The sequence below is a fragment of the Lontra canadensis genome, unplaced genomic scaffold, assembly GCF_010015895.1.
Source record: "Lontra canadensis isolate GAN:19392208 unplaced genomic scaffold, GSC_riverotter_1.0 scaffold1, whole genome shotgun sequence".
Taxonomy (NCBI): Eukaryota; Metazoa; Chordata; class Mammalia; order Carnivora; family Mustelidae; genus Lontra; species Lontra canadensis.
In genome coordinates this window covers 60,962,737-60,985,318 of record NW_022630995.1, presented here as the reverse complement: position 1 = coordinate 60,985,318, position 22,582 = coordinate 60,962,737, and the positions used below count along the sequence as shown (strand labels likewise).

The following is a 22,582-nucleotide window of genomic DNA, read 5'->3' as shown; positions in this document are numbered from 1 at the left end:
AAAACAAAAACAAAATATTCTTTTGGGTTTCAGCAACATTAAAGTGTTCTATTTTTCAAAAGATACCTTGAAAAAATGAAAAGACAAGCCACAGACTGAGAAAATGCATTCACAACACATATACTATAAAGGACTTATATCTACAATACATAAAGAATTCAATAAGACAAACAACCCAATTAAATGAGGAAAGGACTTGATCAGACTCCAAAGAAAATCCAAATGACCAGTAAGTTAATGACATGATGGCAATGTCATTAGTCAACAGGCAAATGCAAATTAAAACCATAACAAGATACCATGTGGCATTGTCCAGATCCCCACTGTTGTCAGTCCTGATCTGATGGGTTTGTGATGGTGACTGGGTGATTCTGATGTGCACCAAAGACTGAGGTCATGGCACTAAGCTCCTCAAGGGAGCTCCATCCCCAAGATGCTCAGTTATCTACTGATATGGGACATGGGCCCACAAACCTTTCCAGAGCTATATATGACACTCAAGAATAAGCATAGGTTCCAGAGGCACAGACCTGAGCTTGAATCCCAGCACAACAACAATTTCCTAATGATTTACACCAGCTGGACCTCTGCTTCCACATCTGCAAAATGGGAATGATGACACTGATGTCTCAGGGCTGTTATGAGGGTCACAGTAGAGTTTGGAGCTGAGGGAAGCTCACACAATCTCCAGGAGGCTAAAAACTAACAGGTACAGTAAGACCAAGTAGTGATCAGCAGTGTACTCTTATGCACTGTGTTTAATTTGTATAACTGTCTTGGAAAACAGTTTGGCATCATCTAGTAAAGTTGAAGATGCCCCAAACCTGCAGCCCAGCAAATCCATTTCTAGAAAATTCCTCTTAAAAAATTCCCCTTTTTCACCTATCTACTCAACAGGACATATCTACTCAAAATTCCATGTAGCATTGCTTACAACAGCCCCAAATGGGAAAAAACCAGATGCTCACCCACAGTAGAACAGATAAATTGTGGAATAGTCATCAAATGAAAAACACTAGCATCACAGACATGAATGAGTTACAGCAATGTGCAAACACACGTATAATAAAATCTCACACAAAATAGCATTGAACAAAATAAGTCAGAAACAAAAGAATACATATAGTATGATGCCATATATAAATTCAAAAATATGCAAATATAGATGTTTTGGGGGGAATTACAAGTAGATTGTAAAACCGCAAAGGAAAACAAAGAATTACTGCAAATGTCAGGTCAGTGGTTACTTCTGAGGTGGGGCAGTGGAAGAAATGATCTGGGTGAGGCATTTGGCAGGATCCTCTGTTCTTAATCTTCTTATACTTAGCAGGGTGCTAGATTTATAATCATTCTTTAACGGGTTGAACTGTGTCTTCCCTCAAAACTAATAGGTTGAGTCCTAACCCACAGTGCCTCAAACTATGAGGTATTTTGAGACAGTCTTTACAGAGGTAATCAAGTTAAAACGAGGTCATTAGGGTGGACCTGGTCCAAAATGACTAGCATCCTTACAAAAGGGGGAGACATGGACACAGCGGCAAGGGTAGAGGGAAGACCATGTGAAGAAGCACAGGCTGGAGACGGCCACCCCCAAGCCAAGGAGGGGGCCTAGAACAGACCCATCCCTCACAGGCCCCGGAAGGAACTGACCCCATCAGCTCCATCAGCTCCCTGATCTCACACCTCTCATCTCCAGGGCTGGGAGACAATAAACTCCTGTTGTTTCCTAGTTTGGGCAGCCCCAGCAGGCTGACACACTGTGTCACCACTGGGCTCACCCACGCCGGTCCGGGCACCGCCCCCCTCGTGGGGCCACCACAGCTGCTGCCGGCTCAGCTACGTCACCCAAGACCCGCATGGTGTCAGAGGCTGCGCATCAACTCTGACCCTTAGTGTCCGTGTCCTCTGTGGCCGCCTGTCACCCTTTGTCTGCCCAGCATCAGGAGCCCCCTTCCCATCTGGGGGAGCTTCCTGCCCCACAGTCCTGGCAGGACTCCTCATTACTGTGTGTCCACGGTGCCAGAGGCCCGCTCTCCAAGCATCCCCCTCGCAGCTAGCAAGCAGCCACGTGACTCAGGATCAGCCCTGTATTCTGCGAGAGGCGGGACTCTGCGAGAGGCGGGACTCTGTGGGAGGCGGGGCTCTGTGGGAGGCGGGGCTGGGACTCCTTCCAGGGTGGCACTGGGTCTGGGAACCGCTGCAATGTCCTGTACCAGCCAAGCACTAGCTGGCAGTGGCAGCTCCTGGGCGTGAGGTGGGGCGTCACCCAGGCTGCAGCCCTTCTGGGCTTGGCTTACCAGCCCTGCCAATAACCGTGCGAGCTGCTATTTTGTCAACAACTCTTTCAGCTTCAATCAGACAAAATTGCTGTTGTTGTTTCCAACTGCTGAAATTCTACCAAAACACGGAGATTATCCTATTTCAGCTCCACGGCAACCCGGGTGGCAGAATGCCTCATTGACAGATGAGGGACCCGGGAGTTGTCAACTTGCCCACGGTCATGGTCACCTGTTAAACAGGTGGAGGAGGGGAGGGTTGTGTGAGGTCGGCCTCACATCTGAGCACTGAAGGACAGCTCCGCTATCAGGACTCCGAGCTTCACAGTCAAGGTGACAATGCTAAGCAGCCAAGTACAATATTGCACTTACTGATTTAAAAGTATCAATTAAGTCTTCCTTATGGGCTAGACACTGCTGGGCCTTGAAGTACAAGGTCTACCACCAAGAGGCAGGGAACATAGCGGGAGGAAGAGTGTGATGAACTGCTAAGCAGGGAGCTGAAGGGGCCTCAGGAAGACGGAGGTACAGGACCCATCGGGGGACAGCGAGCATTCACAGGGTGAAGACCCTCGGAGAAGCTGGTATAAGGAATCAGTCCCCAGGACTCAACAGGCACCTCTCCTGCTGCCCAGTAAGCAGGAACCTCCTCTCTGCCCTACCGGCCAACACATAGAAGGCCATTCTTGGATGTGACCTTGGTCTCTACTGCAATCTCACTCTGATCCAAGCCATTACAACCACCTTGCAAGGAGCCTTGCTAACACCCACTCTAGAGAGCCTCTTAACACTATCCCTGCAGCAGCAACCAGTTTACTAGAATTGATTTGCAGAAACTGGAGGGATGCTGTTGGGGAGGAAATTTTCTCTTCCTTTCCAGGCATTCAGGAGCCTGCTGAGGAAGGGGGTAGCTTTCATATCACACACTCCTAGGTGTTGCTTTGGGCATCCCTGCGGAGATTTCGTATTTCAGTTTGGGGGAGTTGGAGGATGGACGGAAGTCTCAGCAGAAAGCTGAAGACAGCTGGAAGACTTGCAGCAAAGCCCACGCCCACTGCAGAGACACATTTCTCAATCATCCTGAAAGCTGGCTGCAAAGTGATGGCTTTAATGACAAAATGTTTGTCTTCTCCAGGGATGAATAGAGCAAAGTCCTAGAGGACTGAAGGCTTACGTGATCGTAGAAGCCAGGTGATGAGGGCTGTTCTGCTAATTCATGACACAGACACTCATCAAGTTGAGATCTGAGGACCTGATACATGAGAACACGGACTTGTACTGCATAGTACAGAACAGGTGCTTTAATAAGTGTTTGTGTTTTAAATTGAGCTGCTGTGCGTCAGTCACCTTGTAGTGATAAAAATAGGTAACCCACACATATTTACAATATGCCTTGCACTATCCTGAGAACTGGAAGCAGAAGAACTCATTCTATCCCCTCCACAAGCCTATGAGACAGGTCCTGCTTTTTGACTTCTCTTTAGTCAGATGAGGAACCTTAGAGATGCATACATTAGGGGCTTTTCCCAAGGTCATGCCATTGGCATTTGGGAAGGTCAGGACTCAGATGCTGGTAGTTGGACTCCAGAGCCCATCTCTTTTTTTTTTTTTTTTTAAAGATTTTATTTATTTGTCAGAGAGAGAGGGAGAGAGAGCGAGCACAGGCAGGCAGAGGCAGAGGGAGAAGCAGGCTCCCTGCAGAGCAAGGAGCCCGATGCGGGACTCGATCCCAGGACGCTGGGATCATGACCTGAGCCGAAGGCAGCTGCTTAACCAACTGAGCCACCCAGGCATCCCCAGAGCCCATCTCTTAATCACTACTCTATTCCAGCTCAGTATAGAAAAGACAAAGGTGATCATATCAGTACCTCTGTTGCACAATGAAAGACTGGATTAGGGGAGTAGAGGGGATAGAATGAGCACCAGTTGACTGCAAAGTACATTAGACACCTACATAGCTTGTCTTGTTGAACTCTTGCAGCCATTAAGTTTCATTAAGAGCAGAAAACTCTGAGACAAACCGCAAGAGACTCTTAATCTCAGGGCCCTGAAATCCACTTGATCCACTGTTTCCTCACTGCTGGGTGATCTTGGGTAAATGACTTAACCTCTCTGTGCCTCAGATCCTTGATTTGTTAAATCGTTTCCCTCCTTAAAGAGTTCCTGTGAGGATTTAACATGAGAATGAATACAAAGCACAGATCTGGGTTCCCACAAAGCACACAATACAAATCAGAAGTTGAGTGGCTACTGGCAGTGTGGATACCGTTATTTCTGATCTGTAAAATAAAGGGCCTGGATTTGTTTAGTTCTCCAGCCTAGGAATCCCATGAATAATTTACCACCAACTCCCTAGCCAACAACTCAGAGGCTACGCTTCTAGCAATGAATTAAGAGCACACAATTCCCAGACAGGAAGACCAGCTTAGAATACCTCCAAATAATGGCAGGAAATTGCCAGACAATGGGAGGCAAATTACCTTGTAGCCTGCTTTATAATATTAATGTTCCTTACTGATTCACGTGGAGCCCGTCATGAATTCATCTAAAAATATTCTCAGGAGAGCTATACGAATACACATAAATAGCACATTTGGCATGGCATCATCGAGCAGGCCAATGGCTGTAACTCTTTTGGGGATCTGGAAGGACAGCCCACACTGCAGAACACACTGGAAAATGATATGGAAGTCCTTACCAAAGTACCCACCGCCAAACCAGGCTCCTTGAAATAAGGACCCCACAAGGACAATCCGTAAGCCCAAGCAGTGCTACCTGATGTCACCTGCCTAGCAGAGGTAAGACCTCCTGTGCAGGAAAAGTGGACATATCTGGCCTGAGACGGCTCTCCTCTGAAAGACCCACATACAGGGTTGACCATAGGCTGGTGTTGGGAGATTGGATTGCTAGAGGGTTCCCACTGTCCAGAGTCCAGTTTGTGCTACATACCTGCTTTGTTTCTGGGAATCAGAAGCTGTGCACCGGCCAAGTAGATGGTGCCCTGGGGACCTGCCCCTAGGGGACTGCCTGTGCCCAGGGGACAGCCTCCCACATGTGTTGTCATACTCATTGCTGGAGGATGAATGAAGCGACTTCACTGGGTGAGGACTCTGGGGGCTGGCTTCTGGCTTCCTCCAGACTTTGTCCTGGAAGTCTTTTCCTTTTGCTGATTTGGCTTTAAGACCTTTCCCTGGAGTGAATCCCTTCGCTGGAGTAAATCCCAGCCCTGGGTAGAAAGGAGTGAGTCCTGACATGCTGAGTCCTCCTAATGAATTACCAAACCTGGGGGGTGGTCCTGGGGACCTGACACAGCCCCCAGCCCTAAGGACAATGTCCAGGTCCCACTGAGACTTGGCTTGAAGTTTAGTCTGCAAGTTTGTGGTGGGATTTTCCTCCCCACTATGTGAGTCTCCTGGAGGACTTCAGTGAACTGACTGGGTGAGAAAGAGTCCTCTGTATTGAGACACCTGAGTATATTCTAGATCCACAGCTTGACTTCCAGAATGAAAACTATACCCGATGAAAGAGGAAACATTGTTGCAAGCAATAGTCAGGCAAGTAGACTTCCAGAGCATCCTGGGTTCTGGGGATGCTTTGAGTTTAATTATATAGGACATGAAGAAGAAAAAAAGTTTAATTTTCTATCTGGCCCCAGGCAGGAGCATGACAGTGTGCGCACTCCCAAATATCTTCCTAATTTAAGGAAAATTAATCCTGGGCCTTCTCCTGCTAGAACATTCTTTTGAGCTGTAGCAAAGCTGTGTTTGCAGAGGGACAGTGCATTCACATGGACGCATCTGTCATTTACTCTGAAATAACATTTCCCACTCCTTTCTTTCGGTCCTCCGGTTGGCTGGGGTAAAAATGATGAGAGTTTTCATTACTGTTCAAATTGCTTACGGCTTCTAAAAATCAGTCTTGAGGCATCGGCGGTTTTCATAGGCATCTGATCCTATCCAAGTTCAGGGTGATGGTTTTGAGAACTGGTTCTGGAGTAATTTATTTACAGAAAAGTAATAAAAGCCCCAGCCTGCAGATGGGGATCACAGGAAGGATTAAGTGAAGGCATGTAGCCTCTAGCATGATGTCCAGCACACAGTAGGCACTCAGTAAATCTCAGTACCTCTCTCTGATGGGTCAGAAACAGAATGTTTCTAGTTGTACTAGCTGGGTTTGTTCACACCAGAGTCTCAACTCTGACAGGCCCCTCCAAGTCTTCCTGATGGCATGCCTTGCTGGGCTAACCTATCCTCCATTCCCTCCGTCTGGATGCAGCAAACACTGCCCCCCGCCTCGACACAGAGCTTCTGCAAGCCCTGATGGGGCCATGGTCCCTTCTCTGTTAGGTTCAACAAAGGCACTTCCTCCAGAGAATCTTTAGGAAGCCGGAAAACTCTGAATCAAAGATGCAGGCTTCTGAGCTCCACTCAGCTGGGGACCTGAGAGGCTGGAGCAGGCCCTGGGTGGCAGCCACAATCTAGAACACACAGACACCAATATCCCCAGGCCTGGAAAGTTCCCTCCTCCCATCGCCTGCCACTCTGCCAGCCCTGATTCAATCCAATCCAAAGCAAACCAAACCATGACTCACAACTCCCAATTTAAACAATGTAGCAGCGTCTTACACTAGAGGAAAATTGAGAACCATCAAAGAGACCCACATTCGGAAGATGTGACAGCCAAGGACGCCGTGGTATATACTACCCAAGATCCTGGTGATGGGGGATTTTCAAAAACATGGAAAAATGCTTATAATATAGATATTAAGCCCCCCAAAAAAGATTTAAAATAGCAGATTTGGATGCTCTTTGGAAAACAGAATAGATTTAGAAAAAGGCTTAAAAATGACTCCTAGATGGGGCTGAGGTTGTGACTCTCTTTTTCAGGTACAAGCTACTATACTACCCATGAGCGGAGCAACCTTGGGCCAGCTCATCAGCCTCCCCCCTTCAGGCTCCTTCATTTGTGCAATGGGATTATTATCTCAGTGTCTGCGATGTCGGCTACCGTACAAATGAGAAATACAGAAAGTGATTCATAACAGTAGTTTTATTATTAAATTATTGAATTTGTGCCATTTGCTTTTGCTAAGAGAAGTTGTTTGGCTTACATAACTACTGACACAAGGTGGGGGTGGGGGAGAGGAGAGAGAGAAGAAAGAAAGGAAAACAAAAGAGAAAGACCTTGAGATACAAAAATCAAAGGCAGTCTTGTTCCACACTTAAATTAACCAGAGATAACCTGCTTCGTCAAAATAATTGCCAGTTGTTCTTGTAATGACAAATGCACAGGTTCTCCTCTAACCTCAGCTGTCTCCCAAGCCCCAGCACACCTCTCTATTTGCCCGTCCAGCACCAATGTCTTTGATGGGATCCACACTCATCGCGCTCTGCCAGGTTCCCTGAGAGCAGACCTGGGGCCCCACGGAGGAGCCCTGCTCTGTGTCTCTGTTTCCCTCATGGTGCTGGGGCTCCCAGAGCAGTTACTCAGACAGCAGTATGGGGTGGGATTAATTGAAAGGACCAGAACTCACTTCTGGGTTCTCTGCCTGCTGGTTCGCTGGAATCGTTCCTTTGACTGGCATCTCACATTTGCAGCTAATTGGGGCAGCTCTGTTCTTGCAGAGAGATGATTTTATTTTTATCCCCACTTGTTTACCTGCCTTTAGGGGAGACAAAAAGGATGAACCACACCATTTCGGCTGGTAACTCATAGGGAATCAAATTAAGTGTTCTGCTGAAAACTTTGGCTTAAATACAGTGGCCCCCCAATCCACTTGGCGTGCATTCCAAGATGTCCAGCAGATGCCTGAGATCGCAGAGAGAACTGAACTCTAGATCTACTATGTTTTTTCTTCTAGCTACATTCCCATACCTATGACGAAGTTTAATTTCTAAATTAGGCACGGTAAGAGATTAACAGTAACAATAACGAAGCTGAACAATTTTAATGATACACGGTAATGAAAGTTATGTGAATGCAGCCTCTCTCTCTCTCTCATGATGCCTTCTGTACTGTATTCGAGTTTCTTTTTTTCGTGACAACGTGTGGTGTGATAAAATGCCTGTGTGGGGAGATGAGGTGTGGTGAGCGACAGAGGCACCAGGACGTAGCATCAGACCCCTCCTGACCTTGGAAGATACGTCAGAGGGGAGATCATCTGCTTGCAGGACACAGCTGATGGAGGGCAACTGACATCATGGAAAGTGGACCCACAGATAAGTTGGGGGGTTGCTGTACTGACACTGGAGTGGGGCGGGGGTTAAACTGTCTCCAGTCCCAACAGAAGACCAAACATAACCAACTCAGAAATCAATGGAATGGTGAGTAGTTCGTTATAAAAGCCTAACCATTCACTTTCTTTTGTTGGATTCTGGTTTTGTTTCAATTAAGTCGTAATTGACAAGGCATGGACATGGGGTATTATGTTAGAGCCCAAAGTTCTCCTTTTCATTCTTCCTTTTTCACTCCTTCCTGCTGTCATTCACGGATTCATTTAACAAACGTCTTTGAGTATTTTCATGTTGAGAACATACATGTGTACGGCATACATCACATGTATACAGTTGGATAATTAAGAATTTGGCTGGCCTTTGTCCCTGCACTTGGAAAATAGCCTCTAAACCCTTGGGATTTCCTGAGTGATAGGACTGTCTTTGTTATTCAAGGTGGGCTGATTAGCCTTCACCTGGAAATTTATGCAGATGAGGCAACTCAGGTAAGGGGCTGACCCCACTGGAAAGACCAAGCAGGTGATCAGAGGCTTAGGGCTTCACACCAGGTGATATTAGCCCTACCTCCAAGAAGCGAAGGTGGCCTGGTCATTGACTCCATCAATCATGCCTATGGAAGGAAACCCCAGTAATAGCTCTAGACACAGAGTCTTGGGTGACCACCCCTGGGGTACAGTACTCTGTGCGTACTGTTATACATCCCCCTACCGGGAGGCTCATGCATCCTACCTCTGCAGAGAGACCAGAATCTTAGTGTTTCAAACCCCTGGACTTCACCCTATGTTTCTCTTCTTTTGGCTGGTTCTGATTTGTCTCCTTCTGGCTATAATAAAACTAGTTGTTATAGCTTTCCTGAGTGCTGTGCGCTGTTCGAGCAACTTACCAAAACTGAGAGAGTAGTGGGAACTCCCCAGTTTGCAAGAAGGATGACCAGTCCTGGGATCCCCGAGCTTGCAGCTGGTGTCTGACATGAAGCCAGTCTTTAGAGAACTGTGCTCTTAACTTTGAACTTGGCCTACCTCTGGGTTGTCAGCATCTGAAGTCATCACAAACCTTTGCACCGAGAGCTCCCCTGGGCATGACCAAGATTCTGTGGAATGACACTTGGACCTGTAGAATCCTGTTTGCTGTTTCAGGCACTTGCCTGAACTATAGGCCAGGAATGGGCAAACTAGTGCCAGGTGTTCACTCTCCATCCTTGGAATCAGCCCTTTAGTGTCCCTCCTGCCCACCTTCCTGTCTGTTCTCCCAGCCTCAGCAGTCCCTATTTGCTTTATCATTTCCACTGTAACCCATGGTTCCTATCCAACACACTCATTTAGCTCAACATTGGTCCTTCTTGGAGACTCTTTTTTTTTTTTTTTTTAAGATTTGATTTATTTATTTGTCAGAGAGAGAGCAAGAGAGCACAAGCAGGGGGAGCAGCAGGCAGAGGGAGAAGCAGGCTCCTCACTGAGCAGGGAGCCCAATGCAGGACTCAATCCTAGGACCCTGGGATCATGACCTGAGCCAAAGGCAGCCGCTTAACTGATTGAGCCATCCAGGTATCCCTTGGCAACTATTCTTAATGTCCACCCCAGTGATCTTTCTGCTTGAGGCTGGCCCCTCTCCCAGGCCCCTTGCATGTGCCTGTGGTTTCATCCTGCTGTCCCACCCCTCTTCCCCAGATGCTCCTCTGGTTTGGCTGCAGCTGAATCCCATCACCTTTGGCTCTACCCTCATCTTTGTTGGACCTCTTAGGACTAGAGCCTGGGCTCTGTATTGTCCACTCAGGCTCAAACCTTGCATTTCTTCAGAAGACTGCTTCCAGAATCTTCCTGTAGGCTCTCAGGACAGTATCTACAAGCAAGAGGAATTTTTACTCATGCTCTGAGTTGACACCACACCTCACCCAAGACACAGTTCTGCTTTCCCAAGTATGGGCACCTACCTTACCTCCCAGCAACAACCCCATGAACCCGGAAACCCCCATCTTGCCTCTAAACACCCTCATCCAGCCTTCAATGGCCTCTCAGGTGGGAACCCGAAAATCAGGCACCCTTAGGCACCAAGGGAAAACCTCTCACCACAACTCCGGCAGCCCCAGACTACTGTAGCAGTACTAATGAAGCACACCTCAGGCAAGCAGTATTCTTCTACTAAAGGTCAGGGCTTAAAATGGTACAGACCTGAGGCCATTCGCCAGATTACATATTGGCATCTTGAGCTTGCATGCACGACTGCTTGAAAATTTCAGGCATCATGTTACATTTGATTGGTGTGTAAATTAGCCCTGGATTATGCACAGCCTTTTACAAAGGCATGGAATGGTTTAGTTAGGTAGGTAGGTGGGTGATGGATGATAGATAGTTAGAAAGATAAGTAAGTAGATTGATGGAAGACAGGTAAGATAGATAGGAGACAGGTAAGTAGATAGAGAAAAAGAGAAGTGGCTGGCTGGCTGGCTGGCTGGAGGAATGGATGGCTAGACTGACAGGTATAACTATGCCTATTAGAATTAGTCATTGTAAAGAGAAAAGACAAAGGCTTAGACAAGTAGCAATAAAAAGACACGGGAAAAAATATCAAGAAACGTAACATCTATTGGAAAACTCATGGGTTAATTGCTCATAAACCCAGCCAGCTCTCTGAGGGTCTAATGAGCCCAACATCTACAGGAGTCTTGCTCTTTTCCTAGAATCTCAAGTACAGAGTTTAGCAAACAATGGCCCAGTTGGCTAAATCTGGCCCACTGCCTGCTTCAGTAAATAAAGTTTTCCTGGAACACAGCCTTGCCCATTCATTTATTGTCTCATGCTGCTTTCTCACTACTAAGACAGAACGTAGTTGGGGTAAAGACCTTGTAGCCTACTAAGCCAAAAGTCTGCACAAGCCCCAGCAGATCAGCTGGTGGAGCAGAAAAAAGAGAAATTTCAGAAGTAGACAGACTTGAGTTCACATCCCCATCTGTGTGAGTGGGGCTGAGGCAGTCCTAGAATTTTTATGTAGGACAGTTGGTCATTTCGTTGAGGATGTGGAGGTCTAGGGGACTTGTCTTGGAACTGCATTTACACATAAAGAATTTTCAAAAAATCTTAAATGTGTACATTTACTCATGACTCAGCAGATATTCATTATAAAGGCTGACTGTATGACAGACCCTTTCGGGGTGAAGACTGTCTGCATGGAGCTTAAATTCTAAAATAAAGGAAAGGACAGAAAAGAAGCAAATAAATATATAATATCAGATGTCTCTGAGAAGGGGACATTTGATCAGAGGTCAGAAGCCATGAAAGGACAGAGCATAGGCATGTGTGGGAAAGAGCAGTCCCCAGCAAAGGGAACAGCAAATGCCAAGGGGCTAAGGTACAAAGGTGCATGTGTGTTTGAGGCAGGCAGTGGGGGGCAGGTGAGTGTGAATGAGCAGGTGCAAGGAGGGAACATGCCAGGGCCAAGTGCTCACTAGGCAGCAGACCCCTGGGCGTGCGGGCTGCCCCAATCTGGGAGGGCTTCTAGGTGGGCCAGCTGGCTCTGGAAGGTTTTAAGCTCGAGCAACAATAAGATCTGCCTCGGTCAAGGATCCCTCTGGCCTTTGGGTTCAGGATAAATAGTAGGAGCCACTGCGGAAACAGGAAAACCAACCAAAAGGCCCCACGGTGGGCCAGGCTAGACTGCCTTGAAGGGTAGCTATTGGAGTCTTTAGTCATGGCAGTGGACACACGGCCCACAGCTCAGAAACTCTGAAGGTTCTGTGGCTGCAGACAGGAAAGACTTCTGTCTAGCTCATGTAGTGCCTAGCGCCTGCTGAAAAGTTCTCTGCCATCTTGTACCTGTGCCATCTGGGGGAAGAAAGAACTGAGGAACTTTCTGGAATGTCTTCAAGGGCTGGGCGTCAAGTGGCTTATATTCACTTCTGCTCACATCCCATTGTCCAAAACTGGCCAAGGGGCCCCTCATGGATGCTTGTGGATGTTCCCTTCCAAATGGGGCATGGACACGATGTACATTTGAGAATGGCTGTTTTGAGGGGAAACCAATGGAAACTTAGGGAGTGGAAGTTAAAGGACCCCCCAATTTACCCCAGGAACTTGGATACATTAAATTCCCTGGGACTCAGGTTCCTCATCTATGAAAGGGGATGAGTCATGGAGTCCTCACAGGACTGTAATGAGAATGAAATCTGAGGCCCTATAGACTGACCCTAACACAGACAGGTGTGGTCAGTGCTCACAGTGGAATCATTTCCATTATCAGCATCCCAGATGGTTTCCAAATACCTGGGGAGAGAGAAGCACCGAACATTTGGGCAGCTGCGGCTGGCCAGTGGACAGAGCCATGTCTGCTACCGTGTACATTATTCAAGTTCTGAAATTCTGCCCTACCTAGTGGTATACAGCCATGGCCTTTAGTCCCTCTGTGCTCCCCCTGACCACCACCTGCACCCCAATTATCCCACCACTGAGGAGGCAAAGCTGGTTAGCATGGGCCTTGGGGCCCTGTGTCATTGCTAAACCAGCATCCCTTCATGTGGATCAGTGTCCCCACTGTGACTTATTTTCATCAGCAACCCCCATGGCAGCCTCTGTCTGCCATCTCTGTGGGCAGACACATCCCCATCCCCAATATCTGCATCTCGTGCAAACGGGGATCACTTTCTCCCTCCACATGTCCTTGTCCTCAAGACCAGAAGCAATGACAAGATATGGTGCACAGAGACATGAACCCAGGGTCAGAGAAGGACATTCTTCTATCTGGGGAGGGCAGGAAGCCAAGCCTTGGCTTGAGGGAGAGTATAGAGCTCTCTGGGAATGGGGATGAGCTGGAGTGCTAGATGGCAGGATCTCAGGGGTAGATGGGGAGGAAGCTGGGAAAGGGGTCAGGGCCAGCCCAAGGAGGATTGGAGAGGCTAGAACAGGAGCATAAGCTAGCACTGACCAGTCTTTGGGTGCCAGAGCAGGACTAAGACCGAGGCTCAGCCTGGGAGGCCCTCCCAGGGTGGGAACCACCATAAGCAAGAGACCCTAGCCCCTGCACCCAGGTACTTTGGCAGGGGTGGGGGGCAGTGACAAACCCCTAGTCAGTGACTGTTGGAACAAAAGAAGCCTGGTAGAGGAGCTCAGCCTGTGTCCAGGGATGGCTTGACACTCTCTGCCCTTTGCAGTGGGCATGGGGAGGGGTGAGTGGGCAGCTCCAGTGTCCAAGAAACCAGGATGAGAACAGAGATCCCAGAGTGTGACTTAATGCACATGGGAAAGGCCTAGATGTATTTCTTGTGTGGGTGCCAATCTGCATCAGGGCTCTGGCAGTGTGAATGTGTCTGGAGCTTGAGCTTTGGGGAGGTGATTAAGGTTGGATGAAGTCCCAAGGATGGGGCTTTCATGGCTGGATTAGTGCCCTTATTAGAAGAGACATCAGCGAACTTGCTTGCTTACTGTCTCTACCACATGGGGACATGGTGAGAAGGTGGTGATCTGTGAGCCAGAAGGAAGGCTCTCATCAGGAATTGACCATGTCAGCACCCTTACCTAAGAGTTCCAACCTCCATAACCATGAGAAATAGATGTCAGTTGTTTGAGCTTCCCAGCCTGTGATATTTTGTTATAGCCACCTGAGCAGACTAACACATTAGCATGTCTATGAGATATCTATGTACCCAGCATGCAGCATTTTATTACAGGAATGACAGGCTGGTGATCAACTCTGTGTCCTCCCTCAATGTTGGAGAGTGGAGTTTGGGAAGCAGTTAGGGGTGACCTTTCCCAGTCCCTTGTATCTAGGCAGGCTGGGCACTACATTGCATTTAGGGCTCTCTTGGTCCCTCTAAAATATGTATAATGAGCTATGGTCCCCAAAGCCTGAGACCACCAAGCTGAAAATGCCTCACACTGTCACAATGACTCAACAGTTTGCTGGGCACACTCGCCACAAAAGTATAGCCGCAACATTCCAAACAAGACATCTCATGGTGTGAATCTGGCTGGTACAGAAAAGGACCTGATTAAAAATGTGGCCAAAGAACAAGAAACCTAAAGTTTTTACCTAAAACTGGACAGTGGCAATGCCCAAGAGGATGAGCCCTGAAGCCAGACTGTCCAGGGTCCTACTCCAGCACCCACTTATTATCTGCCCATGCGCAAGCCAAGCCAGTTAACAGTATGCATCAGTTATCTCATCTATAAAATGGGGATAATGATGAAGCACACTTCATAGGTCATCATGAGGATGCCCAGTACGAGTGCATGGAAAGTGTTTGAAGGAAGGGCTAGCACCTAAAATGTGATCCTTCCATGTGTGTTGTTACTGATGTTGTCATAAAATTTATTACTAATATTATGAAATTGAAAAGCCACCCTGACTATGTGTAGATCTTCAGAAATCACCTCCTCTCCTGGATTAGAAGGACGGCTCATCAAACCCTCTCCATTCAGTTCATCATCTCTCCCATTAAATACCTCCAGGCTCTGGACCCTTCTATTCTTCCCACTGACAATAAAGTTGGTTTTTTCTAAAAGACAAGTTGTATCGCCCCTACCTCATGAATCTGCCATGGCTCCTCATACCCACAGACTAAATCTCAATTTGTAGCTTTAGATTTGAGGCACTTTGCTTTTGGCTCGACCTGCTTTTCCACCTCTTATTCCATCCCATCCCCATATTTCCCCTGGGTATCAGCACATCACGCCTCTACTAACTATCCCCAACAGGTCAGCATGGCCTGGCCTTTAGGTATGCTTCAGCTCTCTGCTTCTCCCCGTGATGCCCATGGAAATCCTACCCAACTCTCATGACTCAGCTCAAATGCCATGTTGCCTTCCCTGATTCCCAACATTAAACACCTGGTAAGCCCTCTGTAAATATTTGTTAAATGAGACTTCTGGTTTCTAGTCCAGCATGTAAAAATCTTGGAAGTTGCTACTCTGTCTTAACAAGTAAAAAGCTGAATGAATTGAAAATCAGCAACTCTTAGATCAATCGGAGAAATGAGGTCATAGGTCAAACAACTGTCCTGACTATTGAAGAGACAGACTGGCAGATGCAGAGAACCACAATCTACCAGGGCAAAAACCCACAGTAGAAACCTCTGCAGGAGGCAGCACTAGGATAGGAAAACTTGAACTGTGATTGATAAATTTCTGGAGGCTCAGTATGGACATGGCTCAGAGTTATAAACTCTAGGGGTGCCCTGTCACAATCCCTGTGACAAAATTCCATGAGTTTTACCACCAAGAGATCTACCAGATCTTCCCAGTGAATATCTAAGAAAAATCCCCTCATGTTTCCAGCAGGGGAGAGGAAAAGAACCATTTTGAAATACTTCAAAGCATCCCGTTCTTTGGAAGGCCTGCCCCCAAGAGAAGTAATTTTACCTGAGCTTAATCTACCTGCTGGAGTTTTATCAGAGCCTAACCTACCTTGGTGAAGGGAAATACCCAATGCCGCTTCCTCCAACCATCCTCATAGGGCAAAAGAAATACCCATCTCCAGCCCTCTCCAGCCATTCTGTCCCAGTTAAGGAGGGAGTGAGCAGAACCTGAGAGGCCCTGGTGGATTTCATGGTCCAGGGTCACCAGAGGACCAAAAGACTGAGATCTTATCATAAGACTGTAACATGCTTCTTCTCCCTTCATGCCTTATATTACTAAAGTTCTGTTTACTGAAGTTCCTTTTGCCCAATACATCATTTCATCTTTCAAAAAAATTACAAGACATACTAAAAGATAAATCAGTTTGAAGAGAGTAAACAAGGATCAGAGCCAGAGTCAGATATAGCAGGAATATTGGACTTATCAGACCAGAAATTTTTTTAATTGGTTAATATGCTCAAGGCTTAATTGGAAAAAAGTAGACAGCATGCAAGAAAAGATGAACAATGTAAGCACAGAGATGGCTATCTATGAAAGAATCAAAAAGAAATGGTAGAGATCAAAAACACTGTATCAGAAGGGGCACTTGCGTGACTCAGATGGTTAAGCATCTGGCTCTTGGTTTTGGCACAGGTCACCATCTCAAGGTCATGAGATCAAGCCCTATATCAGGCTCCATGCTCAGTGTGGAATATGCATGTCCATCTCCCTCTGTTCCTCACCTTGCTCTTTCTCTCTCTCTTTCTCTCATAATTAAATAAAATCTTTTTTTAAAACAAACAGACAAAAACACTATAACAGAAATGAAGAACGGACTGAAAAAACACAGAGAAAAAAAGATAGAATAGAATATGCAAGAACTGTGGGGAAACTACAAAAGGTGTAATATATACACAGTAGGAACACCCAGAAGGAGAAGGGAGAGAGATGGGAAAGGAGGAAATATTTGAGGCAATAATGACTGAGAATTTCCTCAAATTAATATCAGACACTAAACCACAGATCCAGGAAGCTTAGAAAACACCAAACAGTATAAAACAAACAAACAAACAAAACAAAACAAAACAAGAGTTGCACCCAGCATATCATATTAAAACTTTAGAAAATCAAAGATTTAAAAAAAACTCTTGAAAGAATCCAGATGAAAAATTACCTATAGCAGACAAAAGATAGAATCTACACCACAACTTCTCCTCAGACACCATGCAAGAAAGAGTAAAATAAAATACTCAAAATGCTGAAAGAAAAAAACAACCAACCAACCTAGAATTCCATACCTTGCAAAATTATCCTTTAAAAGTGAATAAGAAGTAGAGACTTTTTTCAGACAAATATTGAGGAAATTTGTTGCCAGTATATCTGCCTTGCAAAAAAACATCAAAAGAAGTTTTTCAGAGAGAAGTAACCTGAGATTGCTCAGAAACTCAGATTTCCATAAAGAGAGGAGTGTAGGAGAATGAATAAGTAAAGGTAAAATAAAAACTTTTTTCTTATTTTGTTAAGATTTATTTATTTACTTGAGGCAGGCAGGGGCACAGGGAGAAACAGGGAGAATCTCAAGCTGACTCTTTGCAGAGCACAAAGTCTGATACAAGGCTTGATCTCAAAATCCAGAGATCATAACCTAAGCTGAAACCAAGAGTCAGGTGCTTAACCAACTGAACTACAAGGCCCCTTTTTTCTTATTCTTAATCTAATGGATAACAGTTTGTTCAAGATAATAACAACAGCAATGTATTTGATTATCTATATAATATGCTTATGTGCAAGTGAAATGAATAACACAATTAGAAATATTTTGTTATTTGTTATTATAAAGTACTAACATTACCAGTGAAGTAAGATAGTATTATTTGTAAGTAGCCTTGGACTAGTTGAAAATGTATATTGTAGACTCTCAGGCAACCACTAAAGAAAGTTAAAAAAAAAAAAAAAAGAGGTAAATTGATATGCTAGGAAAAGAGAAAACAGAGCCATGTAAAATACTCAGTTAAAACCACAAAAGGCAGAAGAAGTATGGAAGACAAAAACAGGAACAAAGAAAAAGAGCAACAAATAAAAAACAGTAACCGATATATAGATATTAATCCAACTATATCAATAATCACCTTAAGTGCCAGTGAACTAAATATGGCAATTAAAAGACAGATTGTCAGGGTAGATCAAAAAACAAGGCCGAGCTATATGTTGTCTACAAGAAACACACTTAATATATAAAGACATATACAAATTAAAAGTGCAGGGAAGGAGAAAGATATACTGGGCTGACATGAATCAAAGGAAAGCAGTAATAACTATATTAATTCAAACAGAAAGTACGTTGGCAAGGAGAGTTAATGGGGAAAAAGAGGGGCATCAGATACTGATAAAGGGACAAATACTCCAAGAAAATATAACAAGGCTTAATGTATATGAGTCTAACAACAGAGCATGAAAATACATAAAGCAAAAGCTAACAAAACTGTAAGGAAAAATAGATGAACTAGTATTATAGTTGGAAACTGAAACACTCCTCTGTCAGAAATGGACAGATCCAACAGGCAGAAAATCAGTAAGGAGATAACTGAACTCAACCATCAACCAATGGGATACAATGGTCATCTATAGTCTACTTCCTCCAACAACAGTAAAATATACATTCTTCTCAGGCTCACATGGACATTCAGCAAGATAGACTACATTCTGTGCCATAAAACAAACTATCAAATTTAAAAGAATATAAATCATACAGTGTGTGTGGTCTCAGACCATAATGGAATAAACTAGAAATCAGTAACAGAATATAGCTGCAAAATCCCAAAATACTTATAAGATTAAACAACACCCATCTTAATAACACATGGATCAAAGAAGAAATCTCAAGAGAAATTTTACAATAACTTGATTTAAAAGAAAATGAAAATATAACTCATCAAAATTTGTGGATGCAGCAAAAGTACTGTTTGGAAGGAAATGTATAGCTTTGAATAAATATATTAGAAAAGATGAAAAACTTAAAATCAGTAAGTTTCCATCTTGGGAGACTAGAAAAAGAAGAGCAAATTAAATTCAAAGTAAGCATCATTCTGGAAGTCCTAGCTAATGCAATGAGACAATAAGAGGGAACAAAAAATACACATATTGAGAAAGACAAAATAAAACTGTCTTTGTTCACAGATGACACAGTCATCTATGTAGAAAATTTGAAAGAACTGACCAAAAAAATTCCTGGAACTAAGCAGTGATTGATTGTAGCACAGTTGTAAGATAACAGGATTAATATATAAAAGTCAACTTCTTTCCTATATACCAGCAATGAAAAAAAATGGAATTTTAAATCAAAAACACTACCAATAATATTAGCACTAGAGAAAATGAAACCCTTAGGTAGAAAGCTAATGAGTTGTATGGATATCAACAAACTGATTCTAAAGTTTATATGGAGAAGACCCAGAATAGCCAACTCAACATTGAAGGAGAAAAAAGGTGGAGGACTGACGCCATCTTACTTTGACTTTTGATAAAGCTACAGTATTCAAGACAGCATGGTATTGCTGAAAGAGCAGACAAATAAGTCAAAAGAACAGAACAGAGAGTCCAGAAATAGACCCAAGTTAATATAGTGAACTGATCTTTGCAAAAGAACAAAGGCAATACCATAGAGCAAAGGTGGTCTTTTCAACAAACGTTGCTGGAACGATAGACACACGATAGACAGACACTGATTTTAATGTGTGATAGACACACACACACACACACACACAGAATCCAAACACAGACTTTATGCCCTTCATAAAAATTAACTCAAAATAGGACAGACATAAATGTAAAACACAAAACCATAAAACTCCTAAAACAACCTAGAAGAAAATCTAGATGACGTTGGGCATGGTGGTGACTTTTTAGAGACAACCCTAAAGGCACAATCCATGAAAGAAATCGTTGATGAGCTGGACTTCAATGAAATTAAAAAACTTCTGCTCTGGGAAAGACTATGTCAAGAGACTGAGAAGACAAGCCACAGCCTGGGAGAAAATACTTGCAAAAGATGCATCTGATAAAGAACTGTTGTCCAAAATATGTGATGAACTCTTAAAACTCAACCATAACAACACAAACAATCTGATTAAAGAATGGGCAAAAATCTGAACAGAAATCTCACCAAAGAAGATACACAGATGGCAAATAAACATATGATGACAAAAGGTATTCAACATCATATGTCATTAGGGAATTACAATTAAAACAATGAGACACCAGGACATGTCTATTAGATTGTCTCAAATCCAAAGCACTAAGGACACCAAATGGGGAGTAATGGGAAACTTCATCCATTGCTTCTGGGAATGCAAAACAGTGTGGTCACTTAGGGATATGATTTGTCAGTTTCTTAGAAAACTAAACATACTCTTCCATACAATTCAGCAGTCATGCTCCTTGGTGTTGACACAAGTGAATAGAAAACTTCTATCTACACAAAAACCTATGCATGGATGTTTACAGCAACTTGATTTATTGTTGTCAAAACTTAGATGCCATCAAATCCAAAGCGACGGGAAGATAGACCGCGGGGGGAGGGGCCGGCTCCTGGCAAGCAGCGGAGCAACGGAGCACAAAATCAGGACTTTTAAAAGTCTGTTCCGCTGAGGGACATCGCTCCAGAGGCTTAACTGGGGTGAAGCCCATGCGGGGTCAGCGTAGCCTCAGGTACTGCAGGGTCACAGAAGGATCGGGGGTGTCTGAGTGTCGCAGAGCTTACAGGTATTAGAACGGGGAAGCCGGCTACAGAGACAGAGCTGAGGAGTGAGCTCTAAGCTCGGGTTTACCTTGAACCGGTCGCAGGCTCGGTCAGCTTGGAGCGCGGCCGGAGGCCAGGGTGACGGGAGTAATTGGGTGCTGTTCTCTGAGGGCGCACTGAGGAGTGGGGCCCCAGATTCTCGGCTCCTCCGGGCTAGAGACTGGGAGGCTGCCATCTTCATTCCCGTCCTCCGGACTCTACGGAAAGCGCTTGGGGAACAAAAGCTCCCGAAAGCAAACCCGAGCGGATTACTCAGCCCGGCCCCTGGTAAGGGTGGTGCAATTCCGCCTGGGGCAAAGACACTTGAGAATCACTACAACAGGCCCCTCCCCCAGAAGATCAACAAGAAACCCAGCCAGGACCAAGTTCACCTACCAAGGAGTGCAGTTTCAATACCAAGGAGAGCAGCAGAATTCCAGAGGAGGAGAAAGCAAAGCACGGAACTCATGGCTTTCTCCCCATGATTCTTTAGCCTTGCAGTTAAATTTTTTTTTTCTTTTTCAATTTTTTTTTCTCTTCTTCTGCTAATTTTTTTTAACTTTTACCCTTTTCTTTTTTAACATTTTTTAACTAGTTTATCTAATATATATATATTTTTTTCCTTTTTATATTTTTTCATTATTGGTTTTCTTTTTTTATTTGTTTCTTCTTTCTTTCTTTTTTTTTTTTTTCTTTCCGAACCTCTTTATATCCCCTTTCGCCCCCCCTCACGATTTGGGATCTCTTCTGATTTGGCTAAAGCATATTTTCCTGGGGTTGTTGCCACCCTTTTAGTATTTTACTTGTTCCTTCATATACTCTTACCTGGACAAAATGACAAGGCGGAAAAATTCACCACAAAAAAAAGAAGAAGAGGCAGTACCAAAGGCTAGGGACCTAATCAATACAGACATTGGTAATATGTCAGATCTAGAGTTCAGAATGACGATTCTCAATGTTCTAGCCAGGCTCGAAAAAGGCATGGAAGATATTAGAGAAACCCTCTCGGGAGATATAAAAGCACTTTCTGGAGAAATAAAAGAACTAAAACCTAACCAAGTTGAAATCAAAAAAAGCTATTAATGAGGTGCAATAAAAAATGGAGGCTCTCACTGCTAGGATAAATGAGGCAGAAGAAAGAATTAGCGATATAGAAGACCAAATGACAGAGAATAAAGAAGCTGAGCAAAAGAGGGACAAACAGCTACTGGACCACGAAGGTAGAATTCAAGAGATAAGTGACACCATAAGACGAAACAACATTAGAATAATTGGGATTCCAGAAGAAGAAGAAAGAGAGAGGGGAGCAGAAGGTATATTGGAGAGAATTATTGGAGAGAATTTCCCCAATATGGCAAAGGAAACAAGCATCAAAATCCAGGAGGTTCAGAGAACCCCCCTCAAAATCAATAAGAATAGGTCCACACCCCATCACCTAATAGTCAAATTTACAAGTCTTAGTGACAAAGAGAAAATCCTGAAAGCAGCCCGGGAAAAGAAGTCTGTAACATACAATGGTAAAAATATTAGATTGGCAGCAGACTTATCCACAGAGACCTGACAGGCCAGAAAGAGCTGGCATGATATATTCAGAGTACTAAACAAGAAAAACATGCAGCCAAGAATACTATATCCAGCTAGGCTATCATTGAAAATAGAAGGAGAGATTAAAAGCTTCCAGGACAAACAAAAACTGAAAGAATTTGCAAACACCAAACCAGCTCTACAGGAAATATTGAAAGGGGTCCTCTAAGCAAAGAGAGACCCTAAAAGTAGTAGATCAGAAAGGAACAGAAACAATATACAATAATAGTCACCTTACAGGCAATACAATGGCACTAAATTCATATCTCTCAATAGTTACCCTGAATGTTAATGGGCTAAATGCCCCAATCAAAAGACACAGGGTATCAGAATGGATAAAAAAAACAAAACCCATCTATATGTTGCCTACAAGAAACTCATTTTAAACCC

At 44.4% G+C, this 22,582-nt stretch overlaps 1 protein-coding gene across 4 annotated transcripts in view; it reads right to left on the bottom strand.

Annotated features, from left to right (window-relative positions):
• Nucleotides 1–22,582, bottom strand: part of SLC2A9 (solute carrier family 2 member 9) — a 210,000-nt gene that overhangs the window by 171,999 nt on the left and 15,419 nt on the right. The window lies entirely within an intron of this gene.